Source organism: Hordeum vulgare, chromosome 3H (genome assembly GCF_904849725.1).
Source record: "Hordeum vulgare subsp. vulgare chromosome 3H, MorexV3_pseudomolecules_assembly, whole genome shotgun sequence".
Classification (NCBI taxonomy): Eukaryota; Viridiplantae; Streptophyta; class Magnoliopsida; order Poales; family Poaceae; genus Hordeum; species Hordeum vulgare.
The window spans coordinates 550,768,512-550,791,248 of NC_058520.1; positions in this window are offsets into that span (position 1 = coordinate 550,768,512).

Sequence of the window (22,737 nt, forward strand, 5' to 3'; positions counted from 1 at the left end):
CATGCTCGAGTCAAGGAAGACAGAGATCACTTATTCTTCACCTGTCTTTTCAGTACCAGGGTCTGGAATTACCTGCAAATCACATGGCAGGGTCCATCCATGTGGAGTGCTACTGTTGCTGCTAAAAGAGACTTCCATAACCCCTTCTTTGCTGAGGTGGTCTTCACTGCATGCTGGAACATCTGGACTATCAGAAATGCAAAGGTCTTCAACCAGGAGCAACCAAAGTTCAGAAAATGGAGATCTGGCTTCATTCATGACATTTCCCTGTTAGCTCATAGAATTAAGCCTAGTTTCAGGGATGATCTCCTTAAATGGGTTTCCTTTTTTCCTCCTTGAGGTTTGTAGACTTAGCTCCCCCCCTTTGTACATTCTAATTTCTTCTTGTACATACTGCTCTTATATATGGGAATAAAAGAAAAAAGGATGTGGGGGGTTTTCCCTACAGTAGCCGCTCAAAAAAAAATCTCGTTACCGGCAAGTCTCTTTACTCATTCCATAATACAAGATCCCGTGACTAACTATTAGTCATATTGCTTGCAAGCTCATTGTGATGTTGTATTACCGAGTGGTCCCAGAGATACCTCTCTGTCACACAGAGTGCCAAATCCTAGTCTTGATCCATGCCAACCCAACAGACACCTTCAGAGATACCTGTAGAGCACCTTTATAGTCACTGAGTTACGTTGTGACGTTTGATACACACAAGGTATTCCTCGGTGTTCGGGATTTGCATAATCTCATGGTCATAGGAACAAATACATTGACACGCAGAAAACAGTAGCAATACACTGACACGATCATATGCTACATTCATAGTTTGGGTCTTGTCCATCACATCATTCTCCTAATGATGTGATCCCGTTATCAAATGACATCTCATATTTATGGCCAGGAAACCTTGACCATTTTTGATCAATGAGCTAGTCATTCAGAGGCTTACTAGGGACTTCTAGCATGTATAATAAATGATTATCATGAACAAAGAAATATAATAATAACCAATTTATTATTTCCTCTAGGGCATATTTCCAACACATCCATCCTCCCTTCTCAAATCCCTCCCCAAATCAAGCAGATCTGAAGGTTTGGTTCGGGGATTTCGACCCCAATCCCTCCCTGAAGGTAACCTCCCCCAATCCCCTCCCTATCATCCATGAAAATGCTCTCATTTGCTCACTTGTTTGCAAGTTTGAGCAAACCCTAGTTCTTCATGAATTTTGTGATGTGTATGCTTTTGTTACACTCTGCTAGGGTTAGGCTTGTTTGTATGTAAAGGTTATTGTTATTATTATGTTAGGATTAGGGTACTTTGTGTATGTAAGGGTTATGGTTATGTTGGGATTAGCATTATGATGGGGTTAGGGTTGTTCTATATATATGTTAGGAGTAAGGCTTGTTCCTTTGATTATGCAAATTTTGTAATCTTTGGATGAGTGCTTATAGTACATATTCTATGATGTGTTGTTTAAATTTTTTAAGGATGTGAAGAACATGTGTTTATGTTCGTCACGTGGACAAGGATGCCTTTTTGAAAGGAAATATTGATCCGACCTGGATGATCTTGACATGGTGTTTGAGTGTAGTCCTAGCTATGCCGAGTTGTTGGAACCAGTCTGAACAGATTTGAATTGGATGGACCCAATTGATGTTGTTGAGTTTGATGGTAGGTATAGTGTGCGAATTGGAATGCACATTCATTGGAAGACCATGCGTGTGAACTCCGAGCAACGTTGGCTTGCATACAAGGAAATGGTGGTCGAATCACTAGAAAAGGCTCTAGAGTTATTTGCCATAAAAAATTTAATGCTAAGTTGCACTTGGATTTGAACCGTGTCGCCTCTTCGATTGTTGATAGTACTCCTCCACTCATGAACCAATATGATATGATTGAAACTCTTTTGACCCAACAAGTAATCATCTAATATATATTCATCTAAACAATCATACATATGTTCCACAAAATGGTACCACAAATGAACAAATCATATATGAATACTCATTTGAATAATCATCTACTCATATAGGAATACTCATCTAACAATTTAAATACTCATCTAGCAATTAAAAAATCAACAAATATTATAAATTTTGAATCCTAAATACTCATTTACCCATTTACGAATCCTAAATACTCATATACTCATCTAGGAATCCTAAATCACACCTAACTTCTCATATAAATTTTGAATCCAAGCAAAATAAGGCTCTCATACTAACTTATATAAATCTGAAAAATGTGCAATCTTTTTTTGGATAGAACGATGGGGAATGAAGGAGATTACCTTCTAAAACAATTTGGGATAGAAATCCACAGAAGAAATCAACAGAACTGGCAGATTTTGAAGAGGGGATTGCGAGGAGGAGAGAAGGCACCCTCGTCGCCCTCAGGAACTGGACGAACGGGTGGGAGTGGGGTGGGGGAGGGCCGGTTGCGGTCTTCTTACTCAACATGTGGCACCTAAGGTCTAGGCGCCACACATTGCAAGTGCGACGCCTTTTCCTTAGGTACCACACTACGAGGGGTGAGGTCGGGCCTTGACACGGGGCGCCAGCGTGGCCGAAGGTGTGGCACTGCTACGGCAACAAAAGTCCTTCCCCGGCAACGGCGCCAGAAATCCTACTGCTACTTCTCAAACAATGGCACCAGAAATTGACACGTTGACGCATACCTGCTTGCGTTGGTTTTTCCCTTGAAGAGGAAAGGGTGATGCAGCACAGGAGCAGTAAGTATTTCCCTCAGTTTGAGAACCAAGGTATCAATCCAGTAGGAGAATCTTGTCAAGTCCAGAGTACCTGCGCAAACACAAACGAGCTTGCACCCAACGCTATAAAGGGGTTGTCAATCCGTTCAATATTGATTGCAAAGTGAGATCTGAAGGCGGAAAGTGCAACGAAGAAAAAGAGTAAGGCTGAAAATATAGTGTGGAGTAGACCCGGGGGCCATAGTGTTCACTAGAGGCTTCTCTCAAAATAGCAAGTATTACGGTGGGTGAACAAATTACTATCGAGCAATTGATAGAACCGCGCAAAGTCATGACGATATCTAAGGCAATGATCATACATATAGGCATCACGTCCGAGACAAGTAGACCGATACTTTCTGCATCTACTACTATTACTCCACACATCGACCGCTATCCAGCATGCATCTAGTGTATTGAGTTCATGACGAATAGAGTAACACCTTAAGCAAGATGACATGATGTAGAGGGATAATCTCAAACAAATGATGAAAACCCCATCTTTTTACCCTTGATGGCGACAACACGATGCGTGCCTCGCTACCCCTTCTGTCACTGGGTGAGGTCACCGCACGGTATGAACCCAAAACCAAGCACTTCTCCCATTGCAAGAATCATAGATCTAGTTGGCCAAACAAAACCCACAACTCGAAGAGAATTACAAGGATATGAAATCATGCATAAGAGAGATCAGAAGAAACTCAAATAAGATTCATAGATAATCTGATCATAAATCCACAATTCATCGGATCTCAACAAACACACCTTAAAAGAAGATTACATCGGATAGATCTCCATGAAGATCATGGAGAACTTTCTATTGAAGATCCAAGAGAGATAAGAAGCCATCTAGCTACTAGATATGGACCCGTAGGTGTTGGGGAATGTCGCATGGGAAACAAAAAATTTCCTACGCGCACGAAGACCTATCATGGTGATGTCCATCTACGAGAGGGGATTTTCGATCTACGTACCCTTGTAGATCGCATAGCAGGAAGCGTTAAGAAACGCGGTTGATGTAGTGGAACGTACTCACGTCCGTCGATCCGCCCCGCGAACCGTCCCACGAACCGTCCCGCGATCCGTCCCACGATCCGCTCCGATCTAGTGCCGAACGGACGGCACCTCCGCGTTCAGCACACGTACAGCTCGACGATGATCTCGGCCGACTTGATCTAGCAAGAGATACGGAGAGATAGATGAGTTCTCGGGCAGCGTGACGGCTCTCCGGAGGTTGGTGGTGATATATCTCAGCAGGGCTCCACCCGAGCTCCGTAGAAACGCGATCTAGAGGAAAAACCGTGGAGGTATGTGGTCGGGCTGCCGTGGCAAAGTTGTCTCAAATCCGCCCTAATACCTCGGTATATATAGGAGGGAGGGGAGGGACCTTGCCTTGAGGCTCAAGGGAGCCCCCAGGGGTCCGCCGAAGGGGGGGGGAGGAGGAATCCTCCTCCAATCTTAGTCCAACTAGGATTGGAAGGTGGAGTCCTTCCCTTCCTTCCCCCTTCCCTTTTTTTCTCTTTGATTTTCTTTATCTCTTGTGCAAGGGCCCTCTTGGGCTTGCCCACCAGCCCACTAAGGGCTAGTGCGACACCACTAAGGCCCATGGGCTTCCCCCGGGTGGGCTGCCCCCCCCCCCCGATGAACACCCGGAACCCATTCGTCACTCCCGGTACATTCTCGGTAATGCCGAAAACTTTCCGGTAATCAAATGAGGTCATCCTATATATTAATCTTCGTCCGTGGACCATTCTGGAAACCCTCATGACGTCCGTGATCTTATCCGGGACTCCGAACAACATTTGCTAACTAATCATATAACTCAAATACGCATAAAACATCGCCGAACCTTAAGTGTGCAGACCCTGCGGGTTCGAGAACTATGTAGACATGACCCGAGAGACTCATCGGTCAATATCCAATAGAGGGACCTGGATGCCCATATTGGATCCTACATATTCTCCGAAGATCTTATCGGTTGAACCTAAGTGCCAAGGATTCATATAATCCCGTATGTCATTCCCTTTGTCCTTCAGTATGTTACTTGCCCGAGATTCGATCATCAGTATCCGCATACCTATTTCAATCTCGTTTACCAGCAAGTCTGTTTACTCGTTCCGTAATACAAGATCTCGTGACTTACACTAAGTCACATTGCTTGCAAGGCTTGTGTGTGATGTTGTATTATCGAGTGGGCCCCGAGATACCTCTCCGTCACACGGAGTGACAAATCCCAGTCTTGATCCATACTAACTCAACGGACACCCTCGGAGATACTTGTAGAGCATCTTTATAGTCACCCAGTTACGTTGTGACGTTTGATACACATAAGGCATTCCTCCGGTGCCAGTGAGTTATATGATCTCATGGTCATAGGAATAAATACTTGACACGCAGAAAACAGTAGCAACAAAATGACACGATCAACATGCTACGTTCATTAGTTTGGGTCTAGTCCATCACATGATTCACCCAATGATGTGATCCACTTATCAAGCAACAACACCTTGTACATAGTCAGAAGACCTTGACTATCCTTGATCAACTGGCTAGACAACTAGAGGCCTGCTAGGGACAGTGTTTTGTTTATGTATCCACACATGTATCTAAGTCTTTCATTCAACACAATTATAGCATGGATAATAAATGATTATCTTGATACAAGAATTATAATAATAACTTATTTATCATTGCCTCTAGGGCATAATTCCAACAGTCGCCCACTTGCACTAGAGTCAATAATCTAGTCCTCACATCGCCATGCGAATTACATTGTAATAAATCTAACACCCATACAGTTCTGGTGTTGATCATGCTTTGCCCGTGGAAGAGGATTAGTGAGCGGTCTGCCAACTTCAGATCCGTGTGCACTTTGCATATATTCACGTCCTCCTCCTCGACGTAGTCGCGGATGAGGTTGAAGCGTCATTTGATGTGTCTGGTCTTCTTGTGAAACTGTGGTTCCTTTGCTAAGGCAATGGCACCCGTGTTGTCACAAAACAGGGTTATTGGATTCAGTGCGCTCGGCACCACTCCAAGATCCATCATGAACTGCTTCATCCAGACACCCTCCTTAGCTGCCTCCGAGGCATCCATGTACTCCGTTTCACATGTAGAATCAGCTACGACGCTTTGCTTGGAACTACACCATCTTACCGTAGCCCCATTAAGAATAAATACGTATCCGGTTTGCGACTTAGAGTCGTCCGGATTTGTGTCAAAACTTGCATCGACGTAACCTTTTACGGCGAGCTCTTTGTCACCTCCGTATACGAGAAACAACTCCTTAGTATTTTTCAGGTACTTCAGGATATTCTTGACTGTCGTCCAGTGATCCACTCCTGGATTACTCTGGAACCTGCCTGCCGTACTTATGGCCAGGCTAACATCCGCTCTAGTGCGCAGCATTGCATACATGATAGAACCTATGGCTAAAGCATAGGGGACGGAACTCATTGTCTTTCTATCTTCCTCAGATGCTGGGCACTGAGTCTTACTCAATTTTATACCTTGTAACACTGGCAAGAACCCTTTATTGGACTGATCCATTTTGAACTTCTTCAAAACTTTATTTAGGTATGTGCTTTGTGAAAGTCCTATCAGGCGTTTTGATCTATCCCTATAGATCTTAATGCATAGAATGTAAGCAGCTTCTCCTAGGTCCTTCATAGAGAAACTTTTATTCAAGTAACCTTTTATGCTCTCCAAAAGCTCCACGTTGTTTCCAATCAGCAATATGTCATCCATATATAATATTAGAAACGCCACAAAGCTCCCACTCACTTTCTTGTAAATACAGGATTCTCCAACCACCTGTATAAACCCAAATGCTTTGATCACCTCATCAAAGCGTTTATTCCAACTCCGAGATGCTTGCACTAGTCCATAAATGGATCGTTGGAGCTTGCACACTTTGTTAGCATTTTTAGGATCGACAAAACCTTCGGGTTGCATCATATACAACTCTTCCTTAAGGAAACCGTTAAGGAACACCGTTTTGACATCCATCTGCCAGATTTCATAATCGAAAAATGCAGCTATTGCTAACATGATTCTGACGGACTTAAGCATCGCTACGGGTGAGAATGTCTAATCGTAGTCAATTCCTTGAACTTGTGAAAAACCCTTTGCCACAAGCCGAGCTTTCTAAACGGTCACATTACCGTCAGCGTCCGTCTTCTTCTTAAAGATCCATTTGTTCTGAATAGCCTTGCGGCCTTCAGGTAGTACTTCCAAAGTCCACACTTTGTTTTCATACATAGATCCTATCTCGGACTTCATGGCCTCCTGCCATTTGTTGGAATCCGGGCCCACCATTGCTACTTCATAATTCGCAGGCTCATTGTTGTCCAACAATATAATTGACAAGACGGGATTACCGTACCACTCTGGAGCAGTACGCGATCTCGTCGACGTGCGAGGTCCGATAGGAACTTGATCTGGAGTTTCATGATCATCATCATTAAGTTCCTCCTTAACCGGCGTCACAACGACAGGGGTTTCCCCTTGCCCTGTGCCACCATCCAAAGGGATGAGAGGTTCGACAACCTCATCAAGTTCTATCTTCCTCCCACTCAATTCTCTCGAGAGAAACTCCTTCTCGAGAAAAGCTCTGTTCTTAGCAACAAACACTTTGCCCTCGAATTTGAGATAGAAGGTATACCCAACTGTCTCTTTTGGTAACCTATGAAGACGCACTTTTCCGCTTTGGGTTCCAGCTTTTCAGGCTGAAGCTTTTTGACATAAGCATCACATCCCCAAACTTTAAGAAATGACAACTTTGGTCTTTTGCCATACCACAGTTCGTATGGTGTCGTGTCAACGGATTTTGATGGTGCCCTATTTAAAGTGAATGCAGTTGTTTCTAATGCATAACCCCAAAACGATAACGGCAAATCGGTAAGAGACATCATAGATCGCAACATCTCTAATAAAGTACGATTACGACGTTCGGACACACCATTACGCTGTGGTGTTCTAGGCGGTGTCAACTGTGAAACAATTCCACATTGTCTTAAGTGAGCACCAAACTCGAAACTCAGATATTCACCCCCACGATCAGACCGTAGGAACTTGATCTTCTTGTTACGATGATTTTCGACTTCACTCTGAAATTGTTTGAACTTTTCAAATGTTTCAGACTTGTGCTTCATCAAGTAGACATAACCATATCTACTCAAATCGTAAGTGAAGGTGAGAAAATAACGATATCCGCCGCGTGCCTCCACACTCATCGGACCACACACATCGGTATGTATGATTTCCAACAAGTCACTTGCACGCTCCATTGTTCTGGAGAACGGAGTCTTAGTCATTGACTCCATAACAACAGACCTTCCCTTGCAACGGCACCAGAATAATGCTGCTAGCACTCTCCGGCAATCGAAACTAGAAGAATGTTGTTGATGGCCCACCAGCGCGTGGGATCGTAGCAGTTTTCGAGGGTAGAGTATTCAACCCAAACTTGTTTGTTAGCCAGACAGGAGGTGAGAGAATACTCTCGAGTATTAGCAGCTGAATGCGTCAGATTCAACCACACCTGAAAGATTAGTATCTGCAAGCAAAGTAGTAACAGCAAAGTAGTATGATAACAATGGTGTCAGAAACGATCTGTTGACGACAGACTATTCCTAATGATTGTATCAATGGCGCCAAGTAGCCTCGTTGACAGAAATTGTCAGTTCCCGTCAACGACCAGCGAACCAAAATTGTAGTAGGTAGCAGGAGTCTAACGAGTAATAGCAGCGGCAAGGAACAACAGTAGTGACAACAGTAGCAAGTAGCAACAGAGCAAGCGACAGTAGTAGCAACAGTAGCAGCAGAGCAAGACAAGTAACCGCAGCAGAGCAAGACAAGTAAGAGCATCAGTAGGACAAACTCGTAGGCAATGGGTCGGTGATTTGTTTGGACGATATTCATCCTGCAACAGTTATAACACGAAGATATATGTGGCTAGCTCCCGTTCGTTAATGTGATGTAGGCATGCATTCCGTGTGTCGTCATACGTGCTTAGGGAAAAGAACTTGCATGACATCTATTGTCCATCCCACCCGTGGCAGCGGGGTCCAAAAGGAAACTACGGAATATTAAGGTTCTCCTTTTAATAAAGAACCGGACCAACACATTAGCACTTGGTGAACACATGAACTCCTCAAACTATGGTCATCATCGGGAGTGGTTCGGTTATTGTCACTCCGGGGTTGCCGTATCATAACACATAGTAGGTAACTACAACTTGCAATATCGGATCTAAAATACACATATATTGGTGGCAACATGATAATTTCAGATCTGAAATCATGGCACTCGGGCCCTAGTGACAAGCAGTAAGCATGGCAAAGTAGTAGCAACATCAATCTCAGAACATAGTGGATACTAGGGATCAATCCCCTTCAAAACTAACTCGATTACATGATAGATCTCATCCTACTCATCACCGCCCAGCGAGCCTACGAATAGATTACTCACGAACGACGAAGAGCTTCATGGAATTGGAGAGGGAAGAAGGTTGATGATGACGATGGCGATGATTTCCCCTCTATGGAGCCCAAGACGGACTCCAGATCTGCCCTCCAGATTGTGGTGGCACCTCCGTATCGCAAACGCGACGAAATCTTCTCTTTTTATTTTTTCTGGGACGAAAGTGAACTTATAGACCTGAGATTGGGGGTGGCAGAGCTGTATGGGCCCCACAAGCTTGCCCACCGCCACCAGAGGGGTGGCGGAGCCAGGGCTTGTGGCCCACTGGCCCACCCCCTCAGGTGGATCTTGGCGCAAATATTTTTCATATTTTCCAAAAATGCTCCCCGTAAATTTTCAAGATGTTTGGAGAACTTTGATTTCTGCACAAAAACAACACCAAGGCAATTATGCTGAAAACAGCGTCAGTCCAGGTTAGTTCCATTCAAATCATGCAAATTAGAGTCCAAAACAAGGGCAAAAGAGTTTGGAAAAGTAGATACGATGGAGACGTATCAACTCCCCCAAACTTAAAACCTTGTTTGTCCTTAAGCAACTCAGTTGACAAACTGAGAGAGAAAGAAAAACTTTGACAAACTCTGTTTGATCTTGTTGTTGCAACTATGTCTAACTCATAACCAGAATTTCAGCAAGATCACAAGTTAACCACATAAGCAAATGACACAAAGGTCTCACAGTAAACTAATATCAATGGCATAATCAGCTAACGAGCAAATAATAATGAGGTTCAAATACCAACACTTCAATCAAAACAAGCATGAAGCAATATGAATAGGTGGTATCTCGCTAGCTCTTTCTGAGACCGCAAAACATAAATGCAGAGCACTTTCAAAGATCAAGGGCTGACTAAACATTGTAATTCATAGCAACGAAGATCCAGTCATAGTCATACTCAATATCAATCAAAAGCAAAGCATAAAAATGACAGAGGTGCTCTCTAATTGGTGCTTATATAAGAGGAGGATGACTCAACATGAAAATAAATAGACATGCCCTTCGCAGAGGGAAGCATTGATTTGCACAGGTGCCAGAGCTCAAGCTTTGGAAACAGAGGTAATAATTTTGGGTGGCATGCTTTCATAGTCAACGCAATGACCAAGAGTTCTCAATATCTTCCATGCTACTCATGCTATAGGCGGTTCCCAAACAGAAAAGTAAAGTTTTAACTCCCCCACCACCAATCACTCACACTCCACGACTAGCCGAATCCTCGGGTACCGTCCATACTAAAATCAATCTGGGGGGAGTCTTGTTTTACAGTTATGTTTTCAATTTAAGCGTGGAACTGGGCATTCCAATTACCGGGCCCTTTCTCGTGAATGACAGTGAATAAACACATGTCGAGGATAACACTCCTAGCATGGAAGATACCATTAGCCCCCTGTCACCACATGAGCGGTTCGGGCATGCAAATCAGATTATTTCTTGAAGGTTTAGAGAGTGGCACATGCAAATTTACTTGGAACGGCAGGTAGATACCGCAAATAGGTAGGTATGGTGGACTCTCATGGAAAAACTTTTGGGTTTATGGAAGTGGATGCACAAGAAGTATTCTGCTTAGTACAAGTGAAGGCTAGCAAAAGACTGGGAAGCGACCAACTAGAGAGCGACAACAGTCATCGAGATGCAATGAGTTTGACTAACATTGAATGCAAGCATGAACAGGATACAAATCACCATGAACACGAACATCATAGAGGCTATGTTGATTTTGTTTCAACTACATGCATGAACATGCGCCAAGTCAAGCCACTTGAAACATTCAAAGGAGAATACCATCCTATCATACTACATCATAGTCATCTCAAAATCTATGTTGGCATTCAAGACAAACCATTATAAACTCTCAGCTAAATAAGCATGGCATCAGAAACTATGGTCTCTAATTTGTCATTGCAAACATGGTACTCTCTCAACAAAGCTAAATCTAGGTCGACAAGCTAGTCATAATTACAAAAACAAAATAGATAGAGTTCATACCAGCTTTTCAGTCTCAGTCACTTCATCATATATCATCATTATTGCCTTTCACTTGCACGATCTAACGATGTGAACAATAATAAAAGTGCTCGTGCATTGGACTAAGCTGAATCTGCAGGCAAACACAAAGGAGAAGACAAAGTAATATGGCTCTTTGAAAGCTAAACAGGTAAGCATGCAAGAACCACTAAACATTGAAACCAATATATTCTACCTTGACCCAAAGAAAAAGAAAACTATTTACACGAGAAAACTCCCAACAAGCAAAAGAAGAAAGGAAAATCTTTTTGGGTTTTCTCAAAAGGACGCAAAACAAGAAAACAAAAATAAACTAGCATGGATAATACAGTGGCAAATTGTAAACACCGGCTAACAAAGTGAAAGCATAAGCATGAATGTAAAGTCGGTGAGAACACGTACTCCCCCAAGCTTAGGCTTTTGGCCTAACTTGGTCTACTCCCATGGTGGGAAATCACCAGCTCCAGGATACTCTGGAGCAGACTGTGGATGCCACTGCTGTGTGAGCTCCTCTGGCTCCCACTGATAAACTGGCGTCTGGTATTCGACTGGCGGCTCGGGCACGGGCGCCTGTGGTTGGGCCAAGCCCCAATATGCGTAGATGTCCGAGGGCATAATAGTGTACCTCCATGCATGAAGATCGAACAAAGAAGGAGCAGGCAAAGTAATAGTCTCTCGAGTATCCTGACTAAATACCAGGTTATTAATCATCCGTCTACTAGCATCTCTATCCAGAAAATCATGGCGAACCATGCTGTCATAATCCAGATATTTCTCGGGGAGAAGCATCTCTCCTTCCTCTCCCAGTCTAATGGGTATCTGAAAGTGTCTGACAAGACGGGTAGCATAGATACCTCCATAGACGACACCCTTGGAACGGTTGATGTTCAACCACTGGGCCACTATAGCACCTAGGCTGTAAGTCTTTTCGTTATAAAGGCCCTCGCGCAAAACCGCAAGGTCTGGAGAACTAAGTGATCCAGCCTCCCCACGGCCAATCAAACATTTTCCCACAAATAGTGAGAAGTACCGAAGTACACAAAAATGTATGCTAGCAATTCTAGCGCGAGACACTCCTCTCTCCTCTCCGACAGCAATAGTACCAATGAAATCCTCCAAGTCCCGTGGGCGAGGGTCACGGATATCCCCAACATAAGGTAATTTGCATACATTGCAAAAATCCTGTAGCGTCATGCACTAGGGGACATCGTATATCATGATCTCAACCATGGGAGGATTCTTCCTCGGATAAAAGTTGAAGCTTTGAACAAAAATATTGGTGAGGAGGAGGTATTGTGAGCACTTATCTTCAACGAACGCAGTAAGACCTGCGTTCTCCACCAAGTAATAAAAGTATTCATAAAGCCCAGCGGCGCGCAAGAATTCATCACTTGGCCACTCGCACGCTTGAACTTCTATGACTCGAGGGACTACGTACTTGGGGTGGTTCTTCTCATCCTCCTTGGGGTTACGGCTTGAAGAGCCTCTCAAGAACCTCCTCATCTTTTCCTTTTTCTAGCTCTGAAAAATTCTGAAATATTTAGAGACTTCGAAAGAAAAGTGAATAAAGATTAACCCAACTTGTAGCAACTACTCCTACTAGTGCCTAGAGATCGTATCTCGCGCTAAAACTACTTGGGACCAGCTAAAATCAACATGTCTAGCTCAAGAAAAGGGTCACCAAGGTAGCAAGAATACGCGAAGGATAAAGCACTAGAGCAAAAACTAATTGGACCAATGGAGGAGTCACTTACCAAGGATTAATTTCCCCAAAACGGTTCGGAGAATGGTTCTTTGAACAAGGAGATCGAAAATCACAGCCAAATGAGCAAGAACACGGGTTTGAGCTGCGAAACAATTTTTTCTGGAGGTGGAAGAAGAGGCTGGGAGCTGGAATGAGTGGAGGGGGTCCCTGTGGGCCCCACGAGCTTGCTCTCCGCCACCAAGGGGGTGGCGGTGGCAGGGCTTGTGGCCCACTGGTATGGCCCCCAGGCCAGCACTCAGGCCTAGTAATTTTCAAAAAATCAAGAAAAAATCATACTAAATTTTCAGGACCATCGAAGAACTTTTATTTTCGAGGTATTTTTCTCCGGGACGCTAAAACAGAAAACAGGAAAACTAAACTAAATCTATCATTTTTCTTCTAAGCAACAGAAAATGAAAGTTCAAAACATAGGTATGTGACTCCTTGATTCATCCATTTCATGGTCATCGAAAGAAATCCGTCAATGGGGTTGATCAAGTCCTCATGACAAAACCTTCTCGAATCGCAAGAGAGAACGGAGAATTTTCGAATAGCCACTAAGTCACCTCAATGGGGATATGTATCTCCCCAACAAGAAAATCATACTTCATCTTGACACGAGGAATAGGGCATTCAAAGCTCCCAATAAGAATCGATGAAGTCTTTGCGATAGCATTGATGCAATGTACTTGATATCGTTTCTTCGGAAAGTGCATTGTGTGCTCATTACCATTGACATGGAAAGTGGCATTGCCTTTGTTGCAATCTATAACAGCCCCTGTAGTGTTTAAAAAGGGTCTTCCAAGGATGACAGCCATGGCATCGTCCTCGGGAATATCCAAGATAACAAAGTCTGTTAAGATGGTGGTGTTAGTAACCACAACAGGCACATCCTCGCAAATGCCGATTGGGAAAGCAGTTGATTTGTCGGCCATTTGCAGAGAAATTTCAGTGGGTGTCAACTTATGCAATTCAAGTCTACGATAAAGAGAGAGCGGCATAACACTAACACCGGCTCCAAGGTCACATAAGGCAGTTCTTACGTAGTTTCCTTTAATGGAGCAAGGTATAGTGGGCACTCCGGGAGCACCAAGTTTCTTAGGAGTTCCACCCTTGAAAGTGTAATTGGCAAGCATGGTGGAGATCTCAAGATCTGGTATCTTCCGTTTATTAGTCACGATATCTTTCATGTACTTGGCATACGGAGACATTTTGAGCATATCAGTTAACCGCATCAACAGAAAGATGGGTCTTATCATCTCAACAAAGCGCTCAAAATCCTCATCATCCTTTTTCTTGGATGGCTTAGGAGGAAAGGGCATAGATCTCTGAACCCATGGCTCCCTTTCTTTACCATGCTTCCTAGCAGTGAAGTCATTCTTATCGTATCTCTTAGGTTGTGGGTTATCAGGATTAACCGAAGGTTCAATCTCCACATCCTCATCATTGCTAGGTTGAGCATTATTATGAACATCACTGTCCATATTGTCACCAGGTTCATGTTCATCACCAGATTGTGTTTCTGCATCAGACGCAGAAATATCATTAGGTTCTTCAGGTGTGACAGTATTTGTTGAACTGGCGTGTAGGTTTCTGTCATCCTTCTTCTTCTCCTTAGGATGACTGGGTGTATCAACATTTATTCCTTGAGAATCTTGATCAATTCTCTTAGGATGACCTTCAAGATACAAAGGTTCCTGAGTCATTTTGCCTCCTCTAGTAATGACTCTGACAGAGTTGTCATTTAATTCATTGAGCAGGTCATTCTTAGATTTAAGTACTTGTTCCACCTGAGTAGTAATCATAGAGGCATGTTTACTCAGAAGCTTCAGATCATTGACATTTCTGTCTACACAAGCACTTAAATGGCTAAGCATACGAGTGTTTTGTTCCAAATGTCTACTAACATAATCATTGAAACTCTGTTGTTTGGCAAAAAAGTTGTCAAACTCATCAAAGCATAGGCTAGCAGGTTTGTCAAAAGGAATATCACTCTCATCAAACCTACGCAGAGAATTCACTTCTACTACCTGTATCGGGTTATCGAGACCATGGATCTCTTCGATAGGTGGTAGATTTTTGACATCTTCAGATCTAATGCCTTTCTCTTGCATAGATTTCTTGGCTTCTTGCATATCTTTGGGACTGAGGAATAGAATACCTCTTTTCTTCGGAGTTGGCTTAGGAGGTGGTTCGGGAATAGTCCAAGCATTATCGTTGATCAAGATGTTATTCAGTAGGGTCTCAGCTTGTTCTACAGTTCGTTCCCTAAAAAACAACCGGCAACTATCTAGATGGTCTCTAGAGGCATCGGTAAGTCCATTATAGAGGATATAAAGTATCTCGTTCTTCTTAAGAGGGTGATCAGGCAAAGCATTTTGTAGCTGGACGAGCCTCCCCCAAGCTTGTGGAAGACTCTCTTCTTGGAGTTGAGCAAAGTTGTATATTTCCTGCAAGGCAACTTGCTTCTTATGGGCAGGGAAATATTTCTCACAGAAGTAATAGACCATATCCTGGGGACTACTCACACATCCAGGAGCAAGAGAGGTGAACCAGGCTTTAGCGTCATCCTTTAGAGAGAAAGGAAACAGCTTAAGGATGTAGTAGTGGCGGATCTTCTCCTCATTAGTGAAAAGGGTGGCTATATCGTGTAGTTTGGCAAGATGGGCTACGACCGTCTCAGACTCATAACTGTGGAAAGGATCAGATTTGACTAGAGAGATTATCTCAGGATCGACAGAGAATTCATAATCCTTATCGGTGATAAAGATAGGTGAAGTGGCAAACTTCAGGTCGTATTTCATCCTAGCTTTCAGAGATTTTTCCTTCCACTTGAGAAGTAATTTCTCAGCGTCATAGGCATCCTTACATGCAAGAAAATCCTCAGCTATATCTCCCTCCATAACATAACCCTCAGGTCTATCGGGCAATTCATATCTAGGAGAGCTAGATCTAACAGGAGCAAAAGCAGGTTCTATCTCAATAGTATCGGCAGTTTCAGAAGCATCACGAGCATTGGGAGTAACTCTAGCAATATGAGCATCAAGGAATACCCCTAGTGGAACATCAGGCAAAGTAGTATCTCTAGCAGTATCAAGCATAGCATCATCAGGCAAAATAGCATCTCTAGCATCATTAGGCAAAGCAGTATCAAGCATAGCATCTCTAGCAGTATGAGGGAAAGCTGTATCAGGCATAGTATCAAGCATAGCATCTCTAGCAGTAGCATCATAAGAATCATCAAGCACAGGCGACATATCAAGATTTCTAGCAGGAGGTGATGTCGCAAACTTACTCATAACTGAAGATGAATCAAGTGCAGAGCTAGATGGCAATTCCTTACCTCCCCTCATAGTTGAGGGCAAGACTTTGGTGTTCGGATCCTTCAGATTCTTTATAGTGATCAGTAGATATAAATCCAAAGTAACTCAGAGAATATCGCAATACCTCCCCGGCAACGGCGCCAGAAAAATGTTGACTCCGTAACAGCAGACCTTCCCTTGCAATGGCACCAGAAGAATGCTACTAGCACTCTCCCGCAATCGAAACTAGAAGTATGTTGTTGATGGCCCACCAGCGCGTGGGATCGTAGCAGTTTTCGAGGGTAGAGTATTCAACCCAAACTTGTTGGTTAGCCAGACAGGAGGTGAGAGAATACTCTCGAGTATTAGCAGCTGAATGCGTCAGATTCAACCACACCTGAAAGATTAGTATCTGCATGCAAAGTAGTAACAACAAAGTAGTATGATAACAACGGTGTCAGAAACGATCTGTTGACGGCAGACTATTCCTAACGATTGTATCAATGGCGCCAAGTTGCCTCGTTGACGGAAATTGTCAGTTCCCGTCAACGACCAGCGAACCAAAATTGTAGCAGGTAGCAGCAGTGTAACGAGTAATAGCAGCGGCAAGGAACAGCAGTAGTGACAGCAGTAGCAAGTAGCAATAAAGCAAGCGATAGTAGTAGCAACAGTAGCAGCAGAGCAAGACAAGTAACAACAGCAGAGCAAGACAAGTAAGAGCAGCAGTAGGACAAACTCATAGGCAATGGGTCTGTGATTTCTTTGGATGATATTCATCATGCAACAGTTATAACATGGAGAGATATGTGGCTAGCTCCCGTTCGTCAATTTTATGTAGGCATGCATTCCTGTGTCGTCCTACGTTCTTAGGGAAAAGAACTTGCATGACATCTATTGTCCATCCCTCCCGTGGCAGCGGGTCCCAAAAGGAAACTACGGGATATTAAGGTTCTCCTTTTAATAAAGAACCGGACCAACGCATTAGCACTTGGTGAACACATGAACTCCTCAAACTATGGTCATCACCGGGAGTGGTTCCGGTTATTGTCACTCCGGGGTTGCCGGATCATAACACATAGTAGGTAACTACAACTTGCAAGACCAGATCTAAAACACACATATATTGGTGGCAACATAATAATTTCAGATCTGAAATCATGGCACTCGGGCCCTAGTGACAAGCATTAAGCATGGCAAACTAGTAGCAACATCAATCTCAGAACATAGTGGATACTAGGGATCAATCCCCATCAAAACTAACTCGATTACATGATAGATCTCATCCTACTCATCACCACCCAGCGAGCCTACGAATAGATTACTCACGAACGACGAAGAGCTTCATGGAATTGGAGAGGGAGAAGGTTGATGATGACGATGGCAATGATTTCCCCTCTCCGGAGCCCAAGACGGACTCTAGATCTGCCCTCCAGATGAAGAACAGGTTGTGGCGGCGCCTCCGTATCGCAAACGCGATGAAATCTTCTCTTTTTATTTTTTCTGGGACGAAAGTGAACTTATAGACCTGAGATTGGGGGCGGCAGAGTTGTGTGGGCCCCACAAGCTTAACCACCGCCACCAGGGGGTGGCGGAACCAAGGCTTGTGGCCCACTGGCCCACCCCCTCAGGTGGATCTTGGCGCAGATATTTTTCATATTTTCCAAAAATGCTCCCCGTAAATTTTCAGGAGATTGGAGAACTTTGATTTCTGCACAAAAACAACACCAAGGCAATTCTGCTGAAAACAGCGCCAGTCCAGGTTAGTTCCATTCAAATCATGCAAATTAGAGTCCAAAACAAGGGCAAAAGTAGATACGATGGAGATGTATTAGTCATCTTGCCCATGAGGCATGGTCGCACGTGTCAAGTGAATCAAAGTCAAGTGACTCCAAAAGTCCATCGGTATGGAGTTTCTTCATGCGCTTTACACTAATATGACCTAAGCGGAAGTGCCATAAAAACATGGCGCTATCATTGTTAACTCTAACTCTTTTGGTCTCAATGTTATGTATATGTGTATTATCACTATCAAGATTCAATATGAACAATCCTCTCACATTGGGTGCATGACCATAAAAGATATTACTCATAGAAATAGAACAACCATTATTCTCTGACTTAAACGAGTAACTGTCTCGCAATAAACAAGATCCAGATATAATGTTCATGCTTAACGCAGGCACTAAATAACATTTATTCAAGTTCATAACTAATCCTGATGGTAACTGAAGTGAAACTGTGCCGACGGCGATTGCATCAACCTTGGAACCATTTCCCACGCGCATCGTCACTTCATCCTTCGCCAGCCTTTGCTTATTCCGCAGTTCCTGTTTCGAGTTGCAAATATGAGCAACAGAACCGATATCGAATACCCAGGCACTACTACGAGAGCTGGTTAAGTACACATCAATAACATGTATATCGAATATACCTGATTTTTCTTTGGCCGCCTTCTTATCAACCAAATACTTGGGGCAGTTGCGCTTCGAGTGACCCATACCCTTGCAATAATAGCACTCCGTTTCAGGCTTAGGTCCAGCTTTGGGCTTCTTCGTCGGATTGGCAACAGGCTTGCCGCTCTTCTTCGGATTACCCTTCTTTCCTTTGCCGTTTCTCTTGAAACTAGTGGTTTTATTCACCATCAACACTTGATGCTCTTTACGGAGTTCTGACTCTGCGACTTTCAGCATCGCGAATAACTCCTCGGGTGACTTGTTCATCCCTTGCATGTTATAGTTCAACACAAAGCCCTTATAGCTTGGTGGCAGTGATTGAAGAATTCTGTCAGTGATAGCCTCTTGCAGGAGTTCAATCCCCAGCTCAGCTAGACGGTTTGAGTACCCAGACATTTTGAGCACATGTTCACTGACAGACGAATTCTCCTCCATCTTGCAAGCATAGAATTTATCGGATGTCTCATACCTCTCGATTCGGGCGTTCTTATGAAAGATAAACTTCAACTCCTGGAACATCTCATATGCTCCATGACGCTCAAAGCAACGTTGAAGTCCCGGCTCTAAGCCATACAAGACTGCACATTGAACTACTGAGTAGTCCTCCTTGCGTGTTAACCAAGCGTTCTTAACATCTTGGTCAGCCGCGGCGGGTGGTTCATCTCCTAGCGCAGCATTAAGGACATTATCCTTCTTCCCAGCTTGCAGGAGCAACTTAAGGTTACGAGCCCAGTCTACAAAGTTGCTTCCATCATCTTCAACTTAGCTTTCTCTAGGAACGTATTAAAATTCAGGGTGACTCTCGCGTGAGCCATTGATCTACAACACAAACATATTCAAAGTGTACTTAGACTATGTTCAAGATAATTAGAGTTTAACTAATCAAATTACTTGCTAAACTCCCACTCAAAAAGTACATCTCTCTAGTCATTTGAGTGGTTCATGATCCAATTCCACTAGCTCAAGTCCGATCATCACGTGAGTTGAGGATAGTTTCAGTGGTAAGCATCCCTATGCTAATCATATCAACTATATGATTCATGATCGACCTTTCGGTCTCATGTGTTCCAAGGCCATGTCTGCACATGCTAGGCTCGTAAAGCTTAACCCGAGTGTTCAGCGTGTGCAACTGTTTTGCACCCGTTGTATGTGAACGTTGAGTCTATCACACCCGATCATCACGTGGTGTCTCGAAACGACGAGCTGTAGCAACGGTGCACAGTCCGGGAGAACACAATTTCGTCTTGAAATTTTAGTGAGAGATCACCTCATAATGCTACCGTCTTTCTAAGAAAAATAAGGTGCATAAAAGTATTAACATCACATGCAATTCATAAGTGACATGATATGGCCATCATCATGTGCATCTTGATCTCCATCACCAAAGCACCGACACGATCTTCTTGTCACCGGCGCCACACCATGATCTCCATCAACGTGTCGCCATCGGGGTTGTCGTGCTACTCATGCTATTACTACTAAAGCTATGTCCTAGCAATATAGTAAACGCATATGCAAGCACAATCAGTAGTTTAAAGACAACCCTATGGCTCCTTCCGGTTGCCGTACCATCGACGTGTAAGTCGATATTAACTATTACAACATGATCATCTCATACATCCAAGATATCACATCACATTGTTGGCCATATCACATCACAAGCATACCCTACAAAAACAAGTTAGACGTCCTCTAATTGTTGTTGCCTGTTTTACGTGGTTGCCATGGGTATCTAGTAGGATCCATCTTACTTACGCAAACACCACAACGGAGATGTATGAATTGCTATTTAACCTCTCTCCAAGGACCTCCTCGGTCAAATCCGATTCAACTAAAGATGGAGAAACTGACACTCACCAGTCATCTTTGAACAACGGGGTTGCTCGTAGCAATGAAACCAGTCTCTAGTAAGCGTACGAGTAATGTCGGTCCGAGCCGCTTCGATCCAACAATACCACGAAATCAAGAAAAGACTAAGGAGGGCAGAAATCGCACATCACCGCCCACAAAATTTTTTGTGTACTATTCAAGATGACATCTACGCAGGAACCTAGCTCTGATACCACTGTTGCGGAACGTCGCATGGGAAACAAAAAATTTCCTACGCGCACGAAGACCTATCTTGGTGATGTCCATCTACGAGAGGGGATTTCCAATCTATGTACCCTTGTAGATCGCACAGCAGGAAGCGTTAAGAAACGCGGTTGATGTACTGGAACGTCCTCACGTCCCTCCATCCGCCCTGCGAACCGTCCCACGAACCGTCCCACGATTCGCTCCGATCTAGTGCCGAACGGACGGCACCTCCGCGTTCAGCACACGTACAACTCGACGATGATCTCGGCCTTCTTGATCCAGCAAGAGATACGGAGAGGTAAATGATTTCTCCGGCAGCGTGACGGCGCTCCGGAGGTTCGTGGTGATCTATCTTAGCAGGGCTCCGCCCGAGCTCCACAAAAATGCGATCTAGGGGAAAAACCGTGGAGGTATGTGGTCGGGCTGCCGTGGCAAAGTTGTCTCAAATCAGCCCTAATACCTCGGTATATATAGGAGGGAGGGGAGGGACCTTGCCTTGAGGCTCAAGGGAGCCCAAGGGGTCGGACGAATGGGAGGAGGAGGAATCCTCCTCCAATCCTAGTCCAACTAGGATTGGAAGGTGGAGTCCTTCCCTGCTTCCCACTTCCCATTTTTTCTCTTTGATATTCTTTATCTCCTGTGCAACGGCCCTCTTGGGATTGCCCACCAGCCCACTAAGGGCTGGTGCGGCACCCCTAAGGACTATGGGCTTCCCCCGGGTGGGCTGTCCCCCCCCCCCCCCCCGGTGAACACCCGGAACCCATTCGTCACTCCCAGTACATTCCCGGTAATGCCGAAAACTTTTCGGTAATCAAATGAGGTCATCCTATATATCAATCTTCATCTTCGGACCATTCCGGAAACCCTCGTGACGTCTGTGATCTCATCCGGGACTCCGAACAACATTCGGTAACCAACCATATAACTCAAATGCGCATAAAACATCGCCGAATCTTAAGTGTGCAGACCCTGCGGGGTCGAGAACTATGTAGACATGACCCGAGAGACTCCTCGGTCAATATCCAATAGAGGCACCTGGATGACCATATTGGATCCTACATATTCTCCGAAGATCTTATCGGTTGAACCTAAGTGCCAAGGATTCATATAATCCCGTATGTCATTCCCTTTGTCCTTCGGTATGTTACTTGCCCGAGATTCGATCGTCAGTATCCGCATACCTATTTCAATCTCGTTTACCGGCAAGTCTCTTTACTCGTTACGTAATACAAGATCCCGTGACTTACACTAAGTCACATTGCTTGCAAGGCTTGTGTGTGATGTTGTATTACCGAGTGGGCCCCGAGATACCTCTCCGTCACACGGAGTGAAAAATCCCAGTCTTGATCCATACTAACTCAACGGACACCCTCAGAGATACATGTAGAGCATCTTTATAGTCACCTGGTTACGTTGTGATGTTTGATACACACAAGGCATTCCTCCGGTGCTAGTGAGTTATATGATCTCATGGTCATAAGAATAAATACTTGACACGCAGAAAACAGTAGCAACGAAATGACACGATCAACATGTTACGTTCATTAGTTTTGGTCTAGTCCATCACATGATTCACCCAATGATGTGATCTAGTTATCAAGCAACAACACCTTGTACATAGTCAGATGACCTTGACTATCCTTGATAAACTGGCTAGCCAACTAGAGGCTTGCTAGGGACAGTATTTTGTCTATGTATCCACACATGTATCTAAGTCTTTCATTCAACACAATTATAGCATGGATAATAAACGATTATATTGATACATGAATTATCATAATAACTTATTTATCATTGCCTCTAGGGCATAATTCCAACAATAGGTCTATGGTGAACTACTCACGCATCATCGGAGAGGTCATGGTGTTGATGAAGAAGCCCTCCGTATCTGAATCCCCCCTCTGGCAGGGCACCAGAACGTGCCCCAGATGGGATCTTGC